The sequence below is a fragment of the Cupressus sempervirens genome, chromosome 10 (assembly GCF_028749045.1).
Source record: "Cupressus sempervirens isolate cs-2001-9-10 chromosome 10, ASM2874904v1, whole genome shotgun sequence".
Taxonomy (NCBI): Eukaryota; Viridiplantae; Streptophyta; class Pinopsida; order Cupressales; family Cupressaceae; genus Cupressus; species Cupressus sempervirens.
In genome coordinates this window covers 570,266,443-570,293,082 of record NC_143127.1, presented here as the reverse complement: position 1 = coordinate 570,293,082, position 26,640 = coordinate 570,266,443, and the positions used below count along the sequence as shown (strand labels likewise).

The 26,640-nt window shown below is 33.2% G+C and overlaps 1 pseudogene; it reads left to right on the top strand.

The window, feature by feature from the left end:
- Positions 1–23,197, top strand: part of LOC149535163 (DEAD-box ATP-dependent RNA helicase 32-like) — a 52,944-nt pseudogene extending 29,747 nt beyond the window's left edge.
- Positions 23,198–26,640: the final 3,443 nt, after the last annotated feature.

The following is a 26,640-nucleotide window of genomic DNA, read 5'->3' as shown; positions in this document are numbered from 1 at the left end:
AACAGGGCATCACTATAGAAGAGTGAGAATCAAGTAGCATGTTACTGGTGGTTTTTCCCAAATTGGGTTTCCACGTAAATCATTGTGTCATGCATTGATCTTGAATGTTTCATCTCTGCATGTTGATTTACTGTAACTTACTAATATGGTTGATTTAAGTTTGGATGGATGAAAAGTGTATGGATTTATTAAAAGTGTAGAAAAAGTATTATTAGGGCATTTGGACCTTGAATAACTGATTCACCCCCCCCCCCCCCCCCCCCCCTCTCTCAGTTATTCTAAAGAATTCTAACAAGTTTCACAATTAAATCCATTAGCATAATACCATGAGCACTTCCTCAAGGAAATGGGTGACTTGTGAGGATAGTTGACACATGTATGGGCATGTGATGACATTCCCTATGCACTGTACTCAACCACCAAAGTCCTAGTAGTATGAATAGCACCTCTTGGGTATTGGTTGATTGAGTGTGTTTAGATATTTCATTGTGGCCATTGCTTCATGTTGTGTTGCTCCATGTTTTCTCTTAAATAAGCCTATGATTTATTTGCACTCTATATACATTGATTGGTGTGAGTATGCTTATACCTCCTTGTATGCCTTGTTTTCTTGTTTGGGCTATGTGACTATCTCCACAAGCATAGTGAGGCGGACCTAAGAATTCCACATGATTGAATGGTGTGAAAAAGAACTGTTGGGGAGCAGTGTACAAGTATTAAATCAGATTTAGTGGCACCTACATGAGTTCCTTCTGCACCTCTCTCTCTCTCTCTCTCTCTCTTCCAATTTTAGTAAGACTCATGCATGTATTCATGGATATTGTAATGTAGAAAATTGATGTATATGTATGTTGTTATACTCAAGTGATTTGGCCTTGACAATCATGTTATTGGACCCTAACTGAAGAGGATGTTATTTAATCAGCCATATGTTGGAGTTAGCACAGTCTTGGGTGAATATTAACTCAGCTTGTGGGCAAGTTTGCTAGATTAATGTCTTCACCAATATTTCAACACATACATTAATCAGTGCCTCCAACAGGTAATTGGCACCTTCATCCCTACTGGTCTGATAACAGGCCATCTGTGTCAGGCAAAATAATGCAATGTGGGACTTTCATTACAATTGTTTAGTAGAGTGTCAGGTGACCCTTGGAAGTGTGTCAAGACTTCTACTTGTGCATATGCACAAAGTGATAGTGATTTTTTGTTCTGTTTTGTTCATGTTGTTAGCATTGTTGTCCTAATTTAAGTGTGTAATGATGCAATCACTTTAACAAAATCCCCTGCATGTTTTACGCTTAGTTCCAAGGGTTCCTTGATGGGGCACTACATAGCCAGTACAACCAAAATACTTTCAAATAGAAACTATTTAGTAAACAAGATAGAAAATTTTTCTAATAGAGAACACTACATAGAACCAGATCTAAGACACTATCATGCATAGAACTGAATGTTATGGTTGTGATCTGCTTTTCAAATCTATGCAGCATGGAACATTATACTTATGTGTATAGACACACTTCCTGTATGCGATCCAAAGCTCGTACATTATCAAGTGTGTCCAATGATGGGGAGAGACCTCCGTGCAAGAAGAAGATCTGCAATGAAACAAAAGAAAAGAAAATTTTCTTATAGTAAGAACAAGTTTGTTGTGCTGCACAGGGTACCAACAAAATAGTGTATAATATCTTTTTCTTTACCTGGCTTTCAATAAGGGCTTTCAGTGGAAAGTAATCAAAGAGATCTATAAAATACTTCCATACATTTTCATTTCCATATTTTCTCAAACATTCATCATAAAATCCATACCTGAAATTGCAAGAAAACAAAATAATTCTTGAACACAGTCAAAAAATTAAGATAAATTACAAATAGATTGACGAATTTTGGTCACCTTTCTAATCTCCCCATTTAGATACTAAAATTTTGCCTCCCATAATTTAGATATAGCCTCAAATGGAAAACAATGTACGTGTCTACTTTAAGCATGAGCATGAATGTCTTCTGACCTTAATTCTAATAAACTACGTGGCTTTAAACTCTTCCCACATTGATGCCCTGCGCGGCACAAAAATTTGCCAGCTTCTAAGCCAAAGATCTTTCTTTAAAAAAAAATATTCCATCTGATTTGCAAAAGCCCTTAAAACTGCCAATGTCTGGAGATGTGGGGCATGGATTTCATTGATCACAAAATAATAATAATAATGATTGGAGAAAAAAGGATTCTAAGAGTAATGGGTTTGTTTTTTTTGCACCTTGCCATCATCCTCCTCCGAATGTTGCCTTGGCCCTTTTGCCATAGAGATCCCTGTGTCGATTTCAAATGAGCAACATTTTTTGGTTTTTTTTTTTTTTTTCTCTTATATCCCGTTAGCATCACAATTGCGATGTTTTCGGGTTATAATTGAAAAAAAAGGCCAAAAACACATAACATTTTTTGTCGTCGCAAATTTTTGTCGCAATTCCACTCTAAATGTATTGGAGTTAGCGTCGCAATTGTGACATCGTCGAGCTGAAATTTAAAAAAAAAAACCAAAAACACATTACATTTGCCTGCCGTCGCAAATTGACCCCTAATGTATTAATGTTCTCTCTTCTTCTTCTTTCTCTTCCAATCTCTTCTTCTTGTCTTCCTCTATTTTCTTTCTCATTTCTTCTTCTTCTTCTTCTTCTATTCTTTTCTTTTCCTCCTCTTCCTTTCTTTTCTTCTCATTCTCAAGCAATTTTTGCTTGGCCTCTTCTATTTTATTCTTTTCTTCTCCAATTTGTCTCAGTTTGTCTTCAATCTCCTCAATATTAGGTTCATTCATTTCAAAAGCTTCAAATGGATTAGTATCATCAATGTTAATGGTAACATTGGTTTGATCTATCTACATAGTATCACTACTCACTGACACTTCCAAGGTTCTATGTGCTGGAGGAGATGATGCTTTAGATTCTATAAATATTTTACTTATTGTTGTTGTTGTCTCACTTCTCAATTTATCTTTCTCACCCACCATAAATAGAAATGTTATTAGTTTATTTCTCAAGTAAGGTGCAATATTAATCAATAATGTTTTAATCTCTTCTTCGTCATTAGTCTAGCATAGACTTCCAAAGTTCTAGATCTTCTTCTCTTGTTGGCGTCTTCTTTTGAATAAGTCTATCATAGACTTTTTTTTATTTACTAAGCCCTCAATATCCTTCAATTTCAAATTATTTTCTATAATGTATCTCACAATAGAGATATCAATCTAATCTTTTTCAAGCAATTTATACAGATCATAAAATTTGTTCATCTAAAAAAAGTTTACCTTTAATAGAAATAGTTGAGTTAATCCTTTCTATCTTTGGCCTCTAGGGGTGACAAGCTTTTCCTGCTAATTGCTTTGATGTTGTCACCTTCTCTGCTTGCTTAATTTCTTGTTCTTCTTCATCTTCGTCACTAGATCAACAATTGTCAACAATGTCTTTTGCCTTTTACTTGGTTCGGTGGCTTTTTGCTTTACCCTTTTTGTCTTAGTGGTCACAGCTTTTACCAATCTCTTAGATTTTCTCTTTGGCTCACTAGTTTGCACATCTAAAACTTCTACATATGGAATGGTTTGCTCCAAATATTTTTCTGCAATAGATACTAACAAAGGTTGTATATTCAATATGCCTTGTTTCATAGTTTGCCTGACTACCTCATACTTACTCTCAATCATACTGGTCTCTGATAAGGCTCTCTTCATAATAGACTCTATCTTCTTGTGTGATGCCTTATCCAAGGTTACTTGATGAGCTAACTGGGTAATCTCATCATTAGTTCTAAATCTATATTCTACTTTATCCTTCTCTAATTTCAACAATAAATTAGTATAACTAATTGCTATATTATCATTCAATTCATAACCCAAGGGATCAAGAAATGTTTTTTGAGGTTCTACTACTTGTATATAAGTATAATTTGTATCAACCATAACACAAATTTCTTATTTAAATCTATTTACAATTTTAGGTGTAATTTTGAATCTCTATCTTATTTCATTCTGAAATGTCTTCATTATCAGGTTTCTACTATCCAATATCTTATCTGTAGGATGTCGTTTGTATACTTTTGTGATCTTCTCCATTGTACATATGTCACTTCTCATTATCTCAGTGACTAATAAATATGGAAATCTTTTAAGCACATGAAAGAATATGTGATTGATCAATGACTAAAATTTGAACACACAATTCTTATTCCTCTTGACCTTCTCTAGGTTCTTTAAGAGTTGCATTCTCATAATTTCACTCAAATTTACTTGTTCCTTCTCTACACATATCTTATATGCTACATAGATTAATCCAACTAATAGTTCATCAATCTTTGAGCTTGCATATATAGAATAGGCAATGATTCTACTTAGGAATCTTACATCATCTTTCTTAATGGTGTTGATCACCATAGCCTTTCCATTATACATTGCTTTAGAATAGCTCTCAACTTTCTTCTTGACCATTTTCTCACCTCTAAGTACACTGCCTTATTTACTAAGACCAATTACCTCATGAATAAGGTCAAAAAAAATATCAATTACATTATCTTGCATCTATAGTTTCCCATCATGTATCTTACTTAATATGATCTATGTCCACTCATCTGTGTCCAATTCACGATAGAAATGATATTTGAACAGGTCTAGTTCCCTTGAATGTTCAAATCCAGACTTCATAGTCATATCATTATTAAAAAATAATTCCATATCCTTGTTCATGTATTCACTACCAATAGACTCAAATTTACTATTAAGATAACTTCCTACATCTTCAATATATACTATGTTGTTTGGAGTGATGGATAATGCTGAGTTAGGGTTTCCTTTAGTAGGTTCTATGGAAACAACCTTCAACTTAGGTCTATCTTCATTCTCAACATTGTGCGCTGCTGACATATCCATGATTCTATCAAATAAGAACTTTTATTGAACAAATTTGTGGAAAAATGATAAAATACATCTTTCCAAAAATAGGGTTTTCTTCAAAATTGCTCTGACAAGTCGCTTCTAAGTGTTCTTCACTTTGAATTTTTTCACAATGAAGTAAAAATCAATTATGTACTCCATTTATTCCATCAACTTGAGCTTGCATTAATTGCATACTTTGCAAACACGAAAAAGCTATTAATTATATTTTGTAATCAAATAACTACCCAAGGTCATTTATTTGATCTTCAAATGCCACCTAAGATTTGCCATAGTTATTTTCCATCATGACAAAGCTCTACTGAACTTTGCTTCATGAAATCCTTTGCAAAAACATACTTTTCATCTTCTACTATAGAATTAACCCTTCTTTAATACCAGTAATTTTGGATTCCTTCATAACTTGTTTAGATAAGCTCCAAATTACAAGCAAGCTTAGGTACCATCTAAACATAGCTAGATACACCTTTTTCCAACTTTTCTACTTCTAATTTTGTCTCTGAATATGGTTCTCAAATTTTGGTGTTGTGAACAAGCTTAATTCAACTTAGTTGAATCAAACTCAACAACTAACTTTGATTTTCCTATCTCATCATCATCTAGCTTTTCTTTTCAAATATCTACTCCTTTTTAAAATGCCTCATTATGTTCTTCTTAAAGTTCACTGACAATGTTTCTTGGTTCCTTCTGTTCCCAAAGTTTCTTCCATTGTTCCTTCTATCTCCAAAGTTTTTGTTAATTCTACAGTGCTTTGTTGTATGTCCAAAGTTATTGCATAACTAACATATTGGTACTCTACTTCTAGGATTCTATTGATCATCAGGTGCATGTCAATTCCAAGAAATGTTTCCTAAGTTGTTACACTTATAACACATGATCTATCTTCTATCTTCATAAGGTCTTCCTTCTCTTGATGTCCTTTCATTAGATCTTGTTCTATCTACAGGGTTAGTATTTCTAGACATTCTACCATTCTTTTATCATTATCATACTTAGGTTTCTTACAATAAATTACTTTATGACCCATACCATGGCAATTATGATAATAAAAATCCTTAACATGATTAAATGACTTATTAGTAAAATCTCTTTTCATATGTCCTATTTTATTACATAAAAAACACTTACCTATAAATTCATACATGGTTTCCTTAAGAGATTCCACTTGCTTTGGTTCATCCAAAAATTTAACTTCCTTGTTTTGTTCAACTTATTTAGATTTATCATAAGATTGATTGGATTCAATCTTATCATCAAATTTATCTTTTTCTTTCAGATCTAATCTAGTCTCAAGTTTTGTTAGATTGTGGTGACTGATCAAGAAAGTATTGTACATACTCCATAATTCCTTGGTGAGATTTGGGCCCTATTTTATTAGGATTTTGGGCCGAAATGTAATTATTAATTATAACCCTAAAGTGCTAAAAATACTTTTATAAAAGGGCTTAGGGTTAGGGATTGTTTCATTATGGATGATGCAAAAATTGGTTCTTGTAGCGGTATTGAATTGTAAGGGGTTACAGATTGTAATCAAGTTGTAATCATTGGATTGTAATAATATTGGACTTGTTTGATGGGCGTAGCCCAGGGATTGGGTGAACCACGTTAAACCTTGGTGCATTGTGTTCTTTTCTATGTGATCTTTTTTTTTTGATATTGTTTATATTTGCATGTAATTTTTATTTTTGTCTATGGTTAAATCCTAATGAGTGGTATCAGAGCGAGGTTTTTTTTTTCAATTATCCTCTATAGGAAAGTCTCATGGTTGAGTGGGAGTCTTAAAATTGAGTGGGAGCGATGGTAGACGAGGGTAAGCTTAGGGTTGACAAGTTTAATGGGAAGAACTTTCAGTTATGGAAGATGTAAATGGAAGACTATCTTTATCAAAAGGATTTATGGAATCCATTGGAAGGAAAAACCAAAAATCAGAGATCTATGACAAATGAAGAATGGGATCTTTTAGAAAGAAAGGCACTTGGAAGCATTTGATTATGCTTGGAACCATCGGTGGCATTTAATATTACAAAAGCAAAGACAACAGAAGAGTTCATTGAAACCCTAACAAAATTGCATGAAAAGCCCTCCGCTTCAAATAAGATATTTCTCATGAAGCATTTATTTAATATGAAAATGGTAGAAGGTGGATCTATTGTAGATCATTTAAATAAGTTTAAAACTATTATTAGTTAGTTATCTTTTGTGGGTATTACTTTTGATGAAGAAATTAGGGCTCTCTTGATTTGTGCTCTTTGCTTGAAAATTGGAATGGCTTAGTAATGGTTGTGAGTAATTCCATTTATGGATCTAATATTCTAAAATATGATGTTGTGATCGGTGTTATTTTTTAGGTGAGAAAATTCATAGGAAATCCTCAGGTGGATCTACATCAGAAAGTGCTTTGAATGCACAAAGTCGAGGTAGAACAATTAAGAGAGGAAGTAATTCCAAAAACTGTGAGAAATCAAGAGGACAGTTAAAAGGGAAGAGGTCTCAATTGAGAGGACCCAATGACTGCTGGTACTATTGGAAAACAAGGCATAACAAGAAAGATTGTTGGACTTAAAAGAAAAATGAAGAGGAAAAGCAAGATGGAGACAAGGAGGTAAATGTGGTAAGTAACAAATCAAAAGAGGATGCTTTGCTTCTGTCTTTAGAAAGTGTTGATGAGTCATAGGTTTTAGATTTTGGTGCTTCATTTCATGCTACACCTCATTGAGCTTATTTCATGATTATGTCTAAGGGGATTTTGAGCTTGCTTATTTGGGGAATAATGAACCCTATCAGATTGTTAGAAAGGGAAAAGTTAAGATTAAGTTGTAGAATGGGAATCATTGGCTACTACATAAGGTAAGACATGTTCCAAGGTTGAGTAGAAATTTAATTTCAGCAGGAAAACTCAGTGATTAGGGTTGTGTAGTTACTTTTAAGAATAGAAAATGGAAGCTTTCAAAAGGTTCCCTTGTAGTAGAAAAAGGTGTGAAAGTAGGAACCTTATATCTTTGTACAAGTCATATTGTTCCTTCTACTTTAATTGTTTTAGAGAAAAATGAATGTTTAGGAATAGTTGCAAGCAGGGAGAACAAATAACTATTACAAATTCTGATACAGCATTGTGGCACAATAGACTTGGGCACATGAGTGAGAAAGGTATGAAAGTACTTCATTCAAAGAAAGTTTTACTAGGTCTGAAATGTGTTAATATGGATTTCTATGAAAGTTATGTGTATGGAAAACAAAAGAGAGTGAGTTTTGTGAAGATTGGGAAGGAAAATAAAAGGGAGAAATTAGAGCTTGTGCATATGGATGTATGGGGACCAGCTCAGGTATCTTTCCTTGGTGGCTTTCATTATTATGTTACATTTATGATGATGCAACTAGAAAAGTATGGGTTTATTTCCTTAGATAGTATTTCAAACTTTTAAGAAATGGAAATGCTTGGTTGAAAATGAGATTGGTAAGAAATTAAAATGTCTCAGATCTAATAATGGGGGTGAGTATTGCAATCATGAATTTGAAGATTATTGCTTTACTAATGGTATTCATAGATAAAAAAATTGTTCCAAGGACTCTACAGGAAAATAGAGTGGTTGAATGCATGAACAGGACTATAATGGAGTGTGCAAGGACCATGAAGTTGTATGCAGGGTTTCCCTTAAACATGTGGTTAGAGGCTATCAATAATATTGTATATTTTATTAATAGAGATCCCTCTACTCCTTTGGGTTGTGGTATTCCAAAGGAAGCATGAACTGGTAAGAAGGTGAGTTATTCTTTTCTCAAAACTTTTGATTATGAAGCATTTTCTCATATAGATTCTAAAAAAATGAACCAAATTGAAAGCTAAGTCAAAGAAATGTGCATTTTTTGGATATAGCATTGATGAATTTGGTTATAGGCTTTGGAATTTTGTAAATTGTAAAATTATAAAGAGCAGGGATGTCATATTCAATGAGAAAGCGTTGTAAAAAGATTTGTTGTAGCAACATGAGAAGAAAGAATGTCATTATGTAGTGTTGGATGATACTCCAAAAGATGATGTTCTAGCCATTCCTCATGATGTGCAACAATTGCAACAAAAAATACTACATACCAGTGAATGTTAGATGATCAACAAGGCTAATTAGACCTCCAGAAAGATTTTCTCCTTCTTTGTATTCTATTTTACTTACTGATGCTGGTGAACCTGAATGTTATGATGAAGCTGTGCAGGTGAATACTAAGATTCAATGGGAGTCTTCAATGAAATACAAAATGGACTCTTTGCTGAAAAATAAGACATGGGATTTATGCAAGTTTCCTCCAGGTAAAAGGGCTTTATAGAATAAGGGGGTTTATAGGTTGAAAGAAGAGGATGGAGGTAAGAAAATATTTAAAGCTAGGTTAGTTGTAAAAGGATTTGCACAGAAAAAAGACATTGATTTTGATGAGATATTCTCTTCTATTGTTAAATTGACTTTTATCTATACTATTTTAAGTATTGTGGCTACTGAAGATTTGCATTTAGAGTAGCTTTATGTTAAAATAGCCTTCCTTCATGGTGATTTGGATGAAGAGATATATATGGCTCAGCCATAGGGATTTGAGGTCAAAGGAAAGGAGAACTTAGTGTGCAGATTGAAGAAAAGTCTATATGGCTTGAAGCAAGCACCTTGGCAATGGTATCTAAAATTTGACAGGTTTATGCATGAGCATGGATACAATAGGTTTCATTTAGATCATTGTGTTTATTTTAAGAGGTTGGATGATGACAACAACATTATTTAATTTTTATATGTTAATGGCATGCTTGTAACTAGGTCTAACATGGATCACATTAAGGAGTTGAAACACTAATTAGCATATGCATTTTCTATGTAGGATTTGGGGGCAACGAAAAAAATTCTTGGTATGAAGATTTACAAACATAGAAAGAATAGAAAATTGATGCTATCTTAGGCTAATTATGTTGAGGTGTTGCAACATTTCTCTATGGAGAATGCTAAAGTTGTCAGTACACCTTTACCTGGTCATTTAAAGTTGACTAAGGAGATGTGTCCCAAGACACAAGAAGAGGAGGATAAGATGTCCAAGATACCCTATGCTTTAGCTATAGGAAGCTTGATGTACGCTATGTATGTACAAGGCTAGTTACTACACATGCAGTGGGAGTCATTAGCAGGTATATGAGTCATCTAGGAATTGAGCATTGGAATGTAGTCAAATAGATTCTTGAAAATCTAAGAGGTACATCCAGTAAGTTTTTACACTTTGGAGGCTCTACTACTAATTTATAGTGATATGTTGACTCAAATTTGGTAGGGGATATTGATACTAGGTGGAGTACTACACGTTAATGTATTTACTGTTGGTGTGGCAATACAGAAGGTTAATGCTTTATCCACTATAGAGGGAGAGTATGTTGTTTCTACAAAGGTGGCCAAGGAGATTATGTGAATTCAATTCTTCTTGGAAGAATTGGGATAGCCTAAGAGGGATAATTATTTTTTTACAGATAGTTAGAGTGTCATTCATCTTGCAAAGAATTAAGCTCTGCATTGAAAGACAAAACACATTCAGTTGCGATGCCATTTCATTTGGTCAGTTTTGGATGATGGATAGTTAAAGCTAGAGAAGATACATACAAATACAATCCAGCAAATATGTTTACAAAGGTAGTAGCAAGGGAGAAGTTGAACTCCTCTTTAGCTTTTATTGGTCTTCTAGACTAAATTGGAATAAAGAACAATAGAGTCCAGGGTGATTTGATCTAGAGGGAGCCTCATGGAGCAATGGCATAGCTATAGGATTAGTCTCTAAGTGGGAGATTGTTGTTTAGTGTAGATCCTAATCAGTCCCCAAGTGGGATATTGTTAGATTGTGGTGACTGATCAAGAAAGTATAGTACATACTCCATAATTTCTTGTAGACAAATTTTTTATTGGGATTTTGGGCTAACATGTAATTATTAATTATAACCCTAAAATGGTAAAAATTATTGAAATCTAATTGAAAAGATTATTATGAAGAGAGATTATTGAAAGAGGGAAATTATTGAGGAAGACTATGTGTTTCAATCATTGTTTTGTCACTGATGTCAAACCTGTTATTTTTCAGTAAGACAACTGCTTATAAGATTCATATACTATCACTTAGTTGATTGATGAAGAGGATTTGATCAATAAGATGTAACAAAAGCACCTAGAAGAAAGGTTGAGTTATGATTATGCAATGAAGTACAAGGATCAATTAAGACAGTGATGACATGATGTATTGATAATCTACTTAAGGTCACAAATGTTGGCTACAATAAGAAAGTTTAGAAGAACAAGTTACACAAAGTTTGTCTACCAAGCTTGACTGAGTGGATAGTAGGTGCTAAGAAAAGTTAGTGCAAGCTTAGCAGAAAGATAGTTAGAGCCGAGTAAGAGCAAATTCTAGTGGATGTCGAGTAAGATAGTTGATGCTGAGTAAAGTTTAGTTGATGTCGAGCATCAGTGAACTTTATTTGATGTCGAGTGATTTTACAGTTGATGCCAAGCCACGTAGTATGTGTTGAGCATCAAAAGGTTGATAATATTGATCTGTTGCATTATGTTAAAGATTGAAGATTCACCAAATCTAAGCCAACAAGTTTGTTTTCTTGAGACTTGTGAGCCAGAAGGAAGATAAGGTTGATGAGCTAGTGGCATAAAACTTGATGTAAACCATTTTTTGAGGTGAATTCAAATGGATTCTAGGAGAAGTTTCTAGAAGAGATACAAGATATGGGGTAAATACATTGTATCCTACCTAATCCATCTAAACCCTAATTTTGATGATGGAAAATGAGAAAGAAAATATCCTAATTTCCTATTAATAGGAATTTTTGGTCATGAAACAAAATTTTTCATGTGTGAGAACCTAAGGAAAAGAAGGAGTTTAGGGGTTTTTCTTCATCAAGTGATCTAAGAGGAGAATTTGCAATGGCATGTTAAGCAAGAAGGCTTAAGGAGATGAATGCTTGAAGGGTGAACAAGTTGTCAGAGCTACAAAGTATTAAGGCCAAGCAGAATTGAGGACTAAATAGAGATTTGAAATATGCAAGAGAAGTTGTAAGTTGTATCAAATCAAAGCTCTACTGTTACTCTCTAACAATTGTATCAATCTAGGGTGAATCCTTTGGATTAAGGTTGACCTAATATTCATTTGTAAATCCTTTAACTGGTTGGCATTCCAAGTGAATGGCATAAATTCCACTAACAAGGCTCACTTTTAACAGGGTGATTGAAATCCCTTAATCGGGTCACATTTAATAGTGTGTATTGTAACCTTTAATAGGATTGGCCTTTCACAGGGCATCACTTCAAAAGAGTGAAAAGGAGTAGCATGTTGTTGGTGGTTTTTCCCAAATTGGGTTTCCACATAAATTAGTGTGTCAAGTGTGTTGATGAATCTATTATGTTTCATGCTTTACATTTATGCAAGTTGATTTGACAGTAACATACAAGTTTTGGTGGTTGCATAATATTATGGATGTATGCATGGGTATGAATTTTTTATGGGTTCACTAAGTTGTGAAAAGTTTCATTTATACATCTGGACCTTGGATGACTAATTCACCACCACCCCCCAGTTATTCAAAAGTATTCCAACAAAAATACTTGTATAAAAGGCTTAGGGTTAGGGATTGTTTCATTGTGTGTGATGCAAAAATTGGTTCTTGCAATAGTATTGCGTTGTAAGGAATTATGAATTGTAATTAGTTTGTAATCATTGGATCATAATAATATTGGACTTGTTGTTTGGCGGATGTAGCCCAAGGATTGGGTGAACCATGTTAAATCTTGGTGCCTTTTTTTCTTTTCTGTGTGATCCTTTATTTTTTGGTATTTTTTATATTTGCATGTAATTATTATTTATGTCTATGGTTAAATCCTAATAGGTTTCTTTGCAAACATGGTAAATAGATAACCAAGACTAGTCTTATCATAAGTAGGTCCTTGTATTAACATTGAATCATCAAGTTTTTCTCTGCTAAAATAAAGCTTCTCAACGTGTTGCTTGCATTGAGTTAATTCACCTTTCACGGTAGTATTATACTTATGAAGTTCTTCATGATCTTCTTTCAATGTTTCAAACTTAGATGTCTTCTTTGCCATACTTGCTCTCAAATTTGCATTTTCGATTTTCAAATCAGCCTTAACTTTGCTAGGATCATTTCTCAAAGTCATCTTTAGATTTGTAATTTTCAAATCATGCTTCAAGATCTTGTACTCTATCTTCAACTTTGATTAATCATCATCATTAGTTCCAGATTTAGTAGATTCAGGCTTGGATTTGAGATGCTCAATCTTTACCTTCAATGGTCCAATGTACACTTTAGAGTCTTCATATATGTCCTTCAACTTATCTCTTTCTTCAATAACAAGATCAATTTTTTCAAGAGCTTCATCAAGGTTTTTCATCAACTGTTCCATATCTATAGGGATCTTACTCAATTTTTTAAGCCTCTTCAAAGTAATTATGCTCTGATACCAATTGTTAGAAATAGGGATTACTGAGAGGAGGGGTGAATCAGTAATCTACAAACTTTAGTTTCCAACTAGATATTATTTCTTACGTTAAACCATACATAACCAAGTAATAAAGTAATGTTGAACAGTAATAGTAACTATGCACAAAGATAACTCATAACACCATATTTTGTTAGCTAGGGAAACCTTGGCCACGGGAAAACCCCGGTGGGGATGATACCCACTAGATAATTTATTGATACATAAGCTCCTTGTTAGAGGATGGACCTTGTTAGGAGTCAATGAGAAAATCCAGTATAAGGAGTCCCTATTAGGAGACTTTGAATCCCTATTAGGAGATTCTAGCCATGTTAAGAGTTGTGCCAACCAGGTTAGGAGTTGTAGTATAAAGAATGCAAGATGAGCCCACTGCCCAAATATGTACTTCTAATTACAAGAAAAGCTCACTTCCCAAACAAGTAATCAGACTTCTAGAATATAAGTATTGTATCTTCTTCCACGATTGATCTCTGATCTTTAGCTCGATCTCGGATCACAAAATTGCTTATACAAAACTTTGCATATATGGCTTTCACAGTAAGTTTGCACATCACAATATTCGTGCAACTTACATCTTTCATTGTGAAATGTCCTTTGCATAAATACCATGCCTTTATACAAATTGTTATTGGGTCAACTAAGACCACAATCCACTTTTCCAACTTAGAGTAAACATCTAGAATGTCAGTCCTAATTGGATAAGTAATTACTTTGTAAGCAAAATAATTCTTTCCTTTAATTCTGCTATTTTGTTTCATTTCAAAAATGAGTATCTCTATTTTGTACAATTTGTACTGACTTCTAAGGTTATACAAATCATCACCAACATGTATATTATCTCCATCTAACTTTACTAGTCATAATATGATGTCAGCAACAAGTTATAAACAAAACAATATATTGTTGTATACCAAATTCTATACTTGCCAATTTTTTGATAACCAAAAGCTAAGTCTCTTTATTTCCGAGGTTTCCTATAAGCATGTACATTATGTGTTGCCATAAATGAAAAAAATTACATATCTCTATTAGCCAATTGTCAACATATTTAACTTAAGTAGAAGAAAGAAAGTTACGAAAAATCTCTTAAGTGTTTGAGTTTGAAAGATTCATCTTTATTTTTATCAAATACAAGATAAGGCCCTAGCTATTGAGCCTCTTAAGGGAGAGTTGGTTGAATTATCTAATTCAAATAAGATTCCACTTGGAGTTTCAAGAATACTAATTCTAAGGAGGAGATTATACATGGGACATTATTATTTCATAAGGAAACCCTATGTCGGTTTGAGCTCTCTGTTGTGAAGTATCATTGAGGAAATTGAAATAATTATGAAGTGAACATTCTTGGTAAGTTGGACAAAAGAATTAGTGGTATAAGAATTTTCATGTATAAATACGACCATATATGTATCATTAAAGAGAACTTTAACAAAATCAGCGAGGTAAAGAGAATACCAATCATTTCATCTTGATTTTGGAGGACATGTGAATACATTATTTGGTTTTGCTTCCATTAAAGAATCCTTATGGAAGAAATTTTAAGTAGATCAGAATAGAAAATGGTTAATAGTAATTTATCATTAATAAATTGAGATAATATTTGAAGTGAAATACCTCTGCTACAACAATTATTCATGTGCATGACAGTGAAATACCTTTGGTACAGGCAACAAGTTTCTCCTTTACAAGTAGTAAGATCACCTATACAAGGCATAGAACTCTCATTTCAAGGATAGCAGGTGATCTAATTGGAAATCTGATAGGAAATTCACAATATCATACTAGAGCCACAAAATAACAATTACATAATAAAATTGCTACAAAAAATATCATTACATCTCATATTCCAATGTACTTTAAAATAAAATGAATTGTCTAATAGAATCAGCCAATACATTGTTATGCATTCAATAACCAAACATATCCTATTTCCATTTTTACCATAATATAGCTTTCTTTGTTGGAAGAGTATGTGTATATATATTATAATCATTAAAAGCATCACCATAGAATAGGCCTGTTGTATACATGTGTAAGAAAATTATCACCATAGACAAATTTCTCTATGTTGATCATAAGAGTGTGCATGTATATATATCATTATCATTAAAGGAGGGGGAGGAGAGATTTTGGCTATGTTGGGGGCTATTAAAAGGTTATCATATGATGTATCTTAAAATCCTAAGAGAGATCATTTGTGTGTGCATGAATAAGTGTGTTATTAGTTGTGGTAGAAAGTAAGTGAATGCAAATTAGGTCACATGGGAACATAAAGGATTTTGTGGGGTTGTGGCTATAATCACTAGGTTGATTATTTGGATTGTCTACTCTATGATCATATAACGAGCATGAACAAGCCTAGGCCTAGTTATTAGTTATGATCGTACTATAGCCTGCCTCTGCATAGTATGGTTGGTGAATTTGATATATTTTGCAAGTTGCAGAGTTTCTTGTATCTTACTTAGAGGATCCATTTTTTTACAATTAAACATAATGGTTATATTGGTTGGTTTTTTTTTTCGTTGTGATATTTTTTTATTTTTTTATTTTTTTTTAAACATAAAACACGCATATGAAACTATTGTCTAATCTAGCCTCCTGCTGCTCATGTTGGCCACTGTTCTGGTTGTATATAAGCCACTTCAACTACAGTATGTATACAAGACCCTTCCTTTTCCTTTTCCCTTTCTGCCTTATCCACTAAAAAAGATCATTACAGAGACATAGAACACAAAGGCACATCAAGAAACAAAATATATATTCACTCTTGAATCATAAATGAATGAATGAATGAAAAATCTAGCTACATGGGGGTAAAAGTTATAATGCAATGAATCAAAATTTAATGACTTGTTTCCCTTCCATTTCCCTAACTCAATAAAAGCTTCCATTGTGTAGCCCCCTAGTTTATCTTTATCATTGATTTATGTGTATGTAAAGAGAGGAGAGAGTAAAGAGCCTATGGTCAGAACACCACATAAATTTGTGTACAGCAAGGAACTACATTGTTGCCTAGTCATTCATAAGTGTTTATATTTCTTCCTTATCCACTAAAAAAGATCACTATAGAGTATGTACATCACAATGGAGAATAAAAAAGGCATACAAAATGTTTGACAAACTGCCTATTCATGACATAGTTGTGTGGAATGTGATGCTTGTAGGGTATACCATGCATGGGTAAGGTAATGACGCCCTCCAACATTTTTATTCCATGGAATGCCATGGTGAGAGATCAGATGATATCACATTTCTTGGTATCTTGACCGTGTGCTACCATGGAGGCTTTATGGATGATGGAAGGAATTATTTTGATCACATGACTTGGGATTACTAAATAAAGTTTTCTTTGAAGCACTATGGTTGTATAGTTGATCTCCTTGGACAGGTTGGGCAACTGAATGAGGCTCAAGATGTGATCAACACAATGCCAATGAAACTTGATGGTGTTGTTTGGGGTTCTCTACTTGGGGCTTGTGGAATCCATATAAATATAGAAGCTGGAGAATATGTAGTAGAACATCTAAAAGATCTAGATTCTAGAAATGGTTCACATTATATTGCAGTAGCAGGAGGTGGGATGATGTGAACAGGATAAGGAAAATTATGAAGGATAGGAACATAATAAGAATGCCAAGGTCTAGTTGTATAAAGATTAATAATCAGGTACATGCTCTCCTTAGGGAGTATAAATGAAAAAACTAACAGGGCATATCAATTCTTCAAACTCCAAAACTCATTTCATACTAACCTTCGCCTTTATAGTAAAATGGATGAGTTACAGTTGTTGAATGTATAAAAATGGATAAATAATATTTCAAAATGACCATTTAAGTTCAATTGCACTATCTCCAAAATAGGAAACAATATATTATTATTAGATTTAATGAGCTTAATATGAAAAACTAAAACTAGAAATAGGTATAGTAAACTTGATGAATTCCCCCAAAATAGAAATAGGTGAATGCAATTTGGAGTACCTTTATTGAAGAAAGTAACTAGAAAGAAAGAGGATGAAGAGAAACAAAAGGAAGCCAAAAATTGAAGAGTTTCCTCTTAGGCCAAATTGTTGGTTTTGAGCAAAACTTGCAACCTCAATGCTCTTACTTCCAATGTATGACTGGGTTGCCCCACATGTTAGGCACCTCCAATTCTCGAGGAGCTTAGAGAATTCTAACCCTAGGGCTATTTGATACACTTGGTCCTCTAATGTAATGCCTACCCCTACTTGACTTTTTTATTGTATTGTCAAATTCTTTTAGGCTAGTTTTATGATTGTATTTTTTGATTGTCAGTACTTAATCACTGTATTTGATTATATGTCATTTCATACTTAGTTGATGATATATTAAATTACCTAGTTATTTCATGTATGCATGATTGTTCAATGATGATATATATGTTCATGTAGTGACTTTTAGTTATTTAATGATGTTAGTTAGATGAATGATTTGTATGCGGTTTCTATGGATACTTACCCCATACTTGCAAGTGTATGGTGTGCATGTATGTTTTCTTTATGTTTGACATTTCTGATGTGGTTGAGGAAGAGAGTCATAGTCACCTGCTAGTTGGGATCTACACGATGAACCAATTCTTTCCATTGCCTATTTAGTTTAGAATATTGTGTTTGTACATGCATGGATTTTATGCAGATTGCAAGTACCAGGTATCAACTTGAATTGCCAAGATGAGCATACCCTATCGCAGTATTTCAATGGTATAAGTGGGTAGATAACTCTTGAGTCCAAATCCTAAACCCTAAGCCAATTGCCCTAGAAAGTAGGACAAGTATTTGAGTTAGTTTACTCATCTAAATTTGTCAAGTGACGTGAATTTGTGATTTTAACCCTGGAATTTGATTTTTCCCCTGTGTCTTTAGTTGAGTTGTCATATTTGGTTTTTTGGGACTATTGTGATTTTCTGTTATAATTAAATCAAATTAAAAGATAATTTAATGATTTAATTTAATGAAAATTTTATAAAGAAATTTGGTATTTAATTATATTTAATTAATTGAGAAATTAATTAAATAAAATAATTAAATTTAAAGATTTTATTAAAATTATATTTTTGACATATTTATATTTATTTAATTTAATGATAATTATTTAGGAGTTTTAATTTAATAATAAACTCTAAATAATGTTATTAATTACATTAATAAATATATTATTAAAAAGATCTAGTAAATTAATTAAATTAAAAAAAAAAATTTAAAGATAAAGTTATAGTTCTAATTTTGACATATTTATAATTATTTCATTTAATAATAATTTATTTAGGAGTTTTATTAATAAATTTTTAAAAATATTATTAGTTAAATTAATAAATATGATATTAAAAATATCTTATGATAAATTAAAGTGAGAAAGAAAATTAATTTAATAAAGATATTTTAATTTAAATTGCATAAAGTTGTTGCATGAAAATTGTATATAGAAAATTCAATATTTAATTAATTGAAAAATTATTTGAAGAAAAGAATTAAATTTAAAGGATTAAATTAAAGTTCTGATTTTAGCATATTTATATTTATTTTATTTAATAATTATTATTTAAGATTTATATTTTAACAATAAACTCTAAATAATATTATTAGTTGAGTAATAAATATTATTTGATTAAAAAGAAAATATTAAAATATGTGAATATTTGATTAATTAAAAACTAATTAAATTTATGCTTTAAATAAAAAGTTTAAATTAGAGTTCTAAATTTATAGGTCTAAATTTAGAAAATTGGTTAAAGAAATATTAGAATATGATTACTTCATTTTAAAATATTTATTTTAAAAGTCTAATTTAAGAAGTTGGATAAAAACATAATTAAAATATTAAAAGATTAATGATTTAATATTATTTTATTATGATTATTTAATTAACAATTATTAAATTAGAGTTGCATTTAAATAATGAACCTTAATTATTCTTATTAATTTAAATAATAAACTATTCTTTAAATAGTTCTTACACTAATTAATACAGTGAAGGAAAAGAAAATATGAAAGAATATTTTAACTAAAAAATTCTTTAAATGTGCATGAAAGAATTAAATTTAAAAGATTTGATTAAAGTTATAATCTAGGCATATTTATATTTATTTAATTTAATAATAATTTATTTAGGAGTTTTATTTTTAATAAACTCTAAATAATATTATTAGTTAAATTAATAAATATTATATTAAAAACATTGCATGATTTAATAAGGGAGAGAAAGCTTTAATTTAATAAAGTTTATTTTAATTAAATTGCATAAAGTGTGTGCATGAAAATTAAAATATAGTAATTAAAGACAAAAGGTTTTCGCATGATTGCATGATCAAAGCCTTGATTTGGGGGAAAAACTCATTATTAAGAAAATTAGAGTTCATTTCTAGATACACAGGTTTGGAGAATTTTTGAAAAGAGTGTTTTCAAAAGAAAAGGAAGATTCTTGTGTGTTTGTGCATTCATTGTTTTAGCATCAAATCTAGGTAGGATCATGTGGGTTTGTGCGGTAGTTGCTCATTCTTTGAATTATTGTCTTATTCGTGTCTGTTGTGTTTCTATTTTCAAAAGTTCTTTGAGTTGAAACTTTTGTTTGAGAAAATTGATTTGCGTTATAGAATTGTTTGTGATTTAATCTAAAAACTTTTAGTAAATATTAAACTTTAGGATTTTCAAAACCTAATGAATTATGAAATTCGTTTTTGTATGCACTTTATGTGACGTGTGATTTACTGGTGTTGGAGTTTTTGGGTTTTTCTTAGCTTTGGCCAGTCATGATGTTTACCAGAGGCTTGGGGGTTTGTTTTGAGATGTCATGATGATGTTTTATATATGATCTTTTATACTCAACCATGGTAATGTGTCTGGTATGTTCTATGATGTGTGTTGATCTATTGATTTTTATTGCTTTCCAATGTTCTTTTGTGAAACTAAGGTGAATGGTGTGACCCATCTAATATAACCTTTGAGTCTTCGATTAGTTGTTTTTGGATTGCTTTCCAGTTGCTTTTATAGGATTAAGATGTGTGTTTGATTTGTTTTTAGTGATGTCATATTATGACATGGATTGGTTTATGTATACTTGATTTTGGGATCAGTCCTATTAGGATGATCGTATTGGTGGAATCCATGATTATGATCAGTGTTTTTCAATACTTTTCAATTGCTTTTTTAAGAACTAATGTATGATATGTGGTCTTTTTTTATCTTTTGATTTTACTAAGCTTAGGGTAGGTTATCTATATGTCATGTTGGGAAGTGGCTTGCAATGGAGGTCGGGGCCCAAAGTGGCTACTAGGATCACCAATTGTAGGTTATTTAATAAGTGATAACATTTCATTAAATGGGTTTAAAATGAATTAACAAGATATTGGTACAACAAAAAGTCACTAAGGGGTTGGAGGATTAAAAGACTAGCCAAGTAACCTTAGAGTTGACTCGTTAGTATGCCTTGTCAATACGAAAGGATACTAGTGCCACATAGAGTCACTAGGGGGGTGGAGGATTAAAAGACTAGTCAGGTAACCCTAGAGTTGGTTCATGTGATGACACTTGCCCACTTGTATAGTAGATTTCCTACGTGTTTGTGTTGCCTCTGGGATTAGTTGATACTTGTGTCTTGGTACCCTTTGAGATAGTTTGCTTTCAGGTGATTCCTTGAACCTAGATGTTGGTTTTTGACTTTTGAGTTTGTCATCGTGTTTGGTACTTGAGACTATCTCCTTAGCATGATGGGAGTGGGTCATTTAGGTTCCATGAGGTCGGGTGGTAGTACTTTTTCTTATACCATTGAGATTCGACTGTCAAATGTCATTGCTAGATGTATTTGTGCAGATGTTCCTTTTTATTGTTCTTGTATTTTTATGATGGGTGGTTGTACTATTGTATTATATTTGATTTCATAAGATCTTAAGAGATGATGTAATTAATTTCATGATGTATATTATTTCAGCCTTTCATACCCTGTGACATATACAGTGGATGATTGTGCATTCTATTTATTGTCAAGTGGCATCATATATAATTGTATATTATTTAAATGGTTTCATACTGGTATATTATTATTTGATGTGGATTTATTATACATTAGATTTATTATTAATTATACTTAAATGTGATTCAACATCATGGGACCCTTAAGAGTTGTAAAATGTTTATGTGTTGTTGATGTATGAGTGTATGTTAATTGCTTCCGCTATATTATATATGTTGTTGTTAAGTTATTATCTTTTTTTTAAAAAAAAATTCAAACTTAGTGAATTTTAGGTTTATTTATTTTGGATCCCTTAGTGGGGTGTTACACCCAAGGCTTGGTCATAGACATATCTACATGAACCTGCATCCATGTTTCTCTATTTCTAGAACACCAAATTCTTCCTCAAGCTCCGATCTAGGGTTACCAATAGAATGTGTTCCTATTCTCTGCCCTCAAAGAGTGATTCTTCTTTTGCACATTTGCATTTCTCATAGGTAGCGTCCCTTGTCGTGTGTGCAGTTATAACATGAAAATGAGCTTCTTTCTTTCTTTATTTTTCCTTATGTTCTCAATGACTATCACAATTGTAGCAACATCTAAGAAACTATCACTATTGTGATGGTGTCGAACACACTTTCAAAAAAAAAGTCAAAATCACATTGTGGTGCCACTATCATCACAAATTGACCCCAAATGTATTAGTGTTTGTTTCTTCTCCCTTCCTGGCCCCTAGATCTATTGCACTTAATATGGCTGAAGTTATTGTTTCAGAGATTTTGCAAAAGATTGTGGCCCTCAAGGTGGATGTGGTTATTTTCATATTTAGGGGTTTCCAGTCTTCTCTCAAGGAGCTTCACACTTGGATTGCTAAGCACTAGGAGCCTTATCTTACTAACTCTGTCCAAATCTTTCCTCTGGTGAAAGGTTTCTTCGTTGCCATAGTTGTTAATGCAAATGATAGAAGAACTATTTTATGTGACCATTCCTTCACATGGGAGAATTGCTTCCCTTTGATGATCAAACCTTGCCACAAGGACTTTAACCCTTCCATTGAATCTTTTTGCAAAATGCCTATCTGGGTATGACTTCCTAAACTCCCTCTTCATCTCTGGCATGATTATGTTCTTGGGGAAGTTGGAGAGGCTCTAGGAGACTTTCTAATGGTGGATTTGGATTCCTCTAATATATTGCATTCTACCTATGCTCAAATTCTTGTTGATATTGATGCTTCCAAAGGCCTTCCAACAGAGATCAAGTATTGGTTCTTGGGTCCAGTCTTTAGACTATGAAGGTCTTCCTTTTAGATGTAGGATTTTCTTCAATATTGGGCACGTTGTGGCTAAGTGTGAGAAAGTCAAATCTAAGAAATCCTTCTCATGGTAGAAGGGTGCTTTGTTGTACAAGTTGCCTTCATTCAATGGGGAAGTTCCCTCAGAGGCTATTATTATTCACCAAGATGGTGGTTGTCCCTTCTCATGATCACTAGTTAGATGTTGGTTTAGGTCAGAAGGATGTTGTTGTTGCGGTTCTTCCTATGGTTGACTCTACTTGTGAATCTATTGGTGTTACTTTAGATGTTGGTGTTGTGCCTAACTCTATTTGTGATATTGTTGGTGTTACTTTAAATGTTGATGATCATAATAATGTTGTTGATTTGGTTAAGCGTGATGTTGTTGACCCTACTGTTATTTGTAAAATTGTTGGACCGGTTACTAATGGCGTTGGGACTAATGAATCAGTTATCTTTGTTGATTCATTGGCCTAGCAATTTTTTGTTGCCAAGATTGAAGTGTGATGGATTATAGTTAAAGGAAAACATTCAAAGAGGTTTCCATCTCATTCTTCTCCTAAAGCCCACAAGTTGGGGGTGAAGGGGAAATCTTAATTTTGGTATCCTCTTGTTTTTGAAGGGTGGTCAGTTTACTTAAGGCTTTATCTTTTCTTGACCACCATTTTGTGTGGGTGGGGGTTATGGGGTGTTTAGATCCCCACCTTTTTTAACTTTGGTCTATTGTGTCTATGCCTTGTTTATCCATGAAGAGTGTATTGTATATCTTTCGGCTTGATTGGTGAGTAGTTTGTCTGGGCACCTGCATTATTTTTGGGTTTCATGGTCCCTTCAAAACCTATTTTCTTAATAAAAAACCTTGTAGGAATCATTGTGTAGGGGAGTTTGATGAATCAATAAATGCATGAATTATCCCTATAAATAAAATTGGTAGAGGAAACTAAAACTTTTGCCCACAATTTATGTATATTTGTGTACCTCACACAAAAAACATATGTATTTTTTTCTCTTCAATAATCTCAACATAATATGTTCAAAGGTAACCTCATGATAGGGGCTAGTGTCATATTCAACCTTCAAATGCTCAAGTGGATACTTATAGTGTCTTCGGAAGAGAATCTTCCCCCTTCTTGTGCAAAGATTATAGCTCCTTTTGGAGGTGAACCAGGTAAGAAAACTATCTATGAGGATTTTAATGAGGACATCCATTCACACCCATCCCCCATAGTCCCACAAGCAAGATTAAGGCCTTGTAGCCCTATGAGCATCCAAAAGTGTGGTCTTGCAAGCTTAAAGAAGTTTTGCTCTACACAAAAGTCAAGTGTGTCCAAGGAAAAAATAAATCAATGATTCCAAGGACAAAATAAATGTCACTACAAAAGGATCTGGTAAAACCATGTGAACCAATTGGAGAGCAACTGGTGTTTTTGAAGAGTTGCCTTTATCATACTTCTCCTCCACATGCATATCCACCGAACATGAGGAACAGTCACCCTTAGAAAAGTTGATGTTAGGTAGACCTTTGACCATGTGTTTTGAGCAAAGTTACTGAAGATGGCGAAAGGCAAGATGACCAAATCACTCATGCCATAAGTTGATGTGTGAATTAGAGTGAGTCAACAAGGCTTGAGAAGGAGACTTAGGAACAAAGTGGGAAAAGGAATAAAGCCTCTTGTCATGATTGACTTTCCCCACTGCAACCAATGAATCTTCTCTAAGATTGTGCACCATCACTGAATCTAGAAGGAACTCAACTTTATGACCATCTTCAAGGTGATTGATTTGGTAAACTGATAAGAGATTGGAGCTAAGGTTTGGAACGTAGAGAACATCTTTGAATTCCCCATTGTCCATTTCCACATGTCCTTTTCCTTCAACTTCCATTTTAGTATCATCTCCCATGAAGATGTGTGGTACCTTTGACTACTTCAATGAAGAAAAGTCTCCCTTTGAAGAACCCATATGATAGGAGGCACCTGAGTCAAGTATCCATTCTAAAGAAGAACTTGTATTTGCCATAAGTGCTTGCCTTTTTCCGTTGAAGTTAAATCCTTGGAAGTGCCTGGCACTTAAATCTTGTTCTTCCTAAGTAGATTTTCTAACTTGTCAATTCTTTTAGTCTTGCAATGATGCTCGTTATGATTCGTCTTTTTGCAATATGCACAAAAAAGTGTGTCCTTCTTTTCATTACTTCCCTTCTTGTTGGAAGAAGAATTGCCTTGCTGTGAGGAGGATTGTTGTGTCTCAAATTGTGATTTCTTCTTCCACTGCTTCTTCTTATTGACTTTTCCCTCCTTGACTTGATTGGTGCTCATCATTAGCCACCAAGGCTTTGGTCTTGGATGTCGTGAGAAGTCCTAAATCCATCAAGTGAGATTTTTCAACAATCAACATCTGTGTGAATGCATCAAATGTAGGCTTCTATTAAGCAGTTCCCATGGTCAACCTATGAGTATTAAAACTCAAAACAAAGGAAGCATACTCTGAAGGTAGCCTCTTCAGGATGTGATGAATCAACTTGTCATCCTTCATGGGATTTCCACAATCTTTAAGTAGTGCCCTATACTCATTGGCTTTGTTGATGTAATCATGAATTGTGTCAAAGTTCTTTGGATCCAAGAGAAGTAGATCATCCTCAATCTGAAATCCCTTTTCTTCATCCACCTTACCATATAATAATTCAAGTTTGTCCCAAGCTGATTTGGATTCTATACAACTAGCAATGTGAAAGAAGAGATCTCTATGAACACAACTCCTGATAACACCTAAAGCTTGTTGATCTTGTTTTTTCCATTCAATGAGTTCTTTAGCATCGATAGGTTTGGTAATTGTACCATCAACATAAAGACTGTAACCTTTCTCCATTAATCTTCTTTATGCAATATCTTTCCATGTAAAATAATTGTGTGAATTTAGAGGTGGACATTTAAATGAACCCATGATACAGAAAATGAAAAGAGCAAAAAATAGAGACAAAAATATAGTACCCCCCCCCCCCCCCCCCAAAAAAAGATGCTTTTGGCACTTTATAAGTAGTGCGTGCACAATGGGCCACTTGTCAAAATGAACAAAGTGGACTTTCTCATTTTTCTTTTACAACTGCCTTTTGAGGCCCAAATCTATCACTAAGTACTGTAGCTCAGATGTACAACAATTCTGAAAAGTAATCAAAGCTTTACAATGCAGAAAAATTCTTAGTTCTGAAAGTGAGAATTTTTTCCACACAACCCTAGAATTTTACTGCAGATCTAGAAAGTAAACAAAAAATAACACACTTTCTAAAAAAATGGAACCTAAAAAAGTGACCAGATGTGCCCGTACGGAGTGTTTGAAGTTGCAAAATGTAGGATTAAGCAGGTACAGTCACTAAAAAATGCAATTTCTAAAAAATTCTTGCACCAAAACTAGAAAAGAATACCACCACTGGAAAGTTTAGGAAATTCTACCCAATTTCAAAAAAAGTCGCACCTAAATTGGAGTCTGGATGTCCAAGTTATGGCTCACAAAGTGAGGTTGCCAAATCAAAAAGCAATCTAAAGAGGGGTCTGGAAGGAAAAATGTGCACTTAAATTTGACGTTCAAATGGTCATCGCAGCAATTCAAAATCGCTTGGGAATGACAGTCAGACGACCGTCAAATTTAACATAGTGAAATGCTAACATAGGCGAAAAAAAGACCAGCTGGGTGACATGGCAGGTGACTAGACCATCCGTACAGTACGAGCTATACACGTGGCATACGAATTTGTACACATGGCACATGACGTGTCACGCTAATGTGTCCGCCTGCGTGTCAGTTGATGTGGAATTCGACGCTCGTGTGGCAGTTGCTTAGCTGACTAGGCAACATACACATGGCATTGTGGGGTTGGTTAACTGTCATTGAGCTGGCAAGATGGGCTACTCATGTGGATGTGTCTA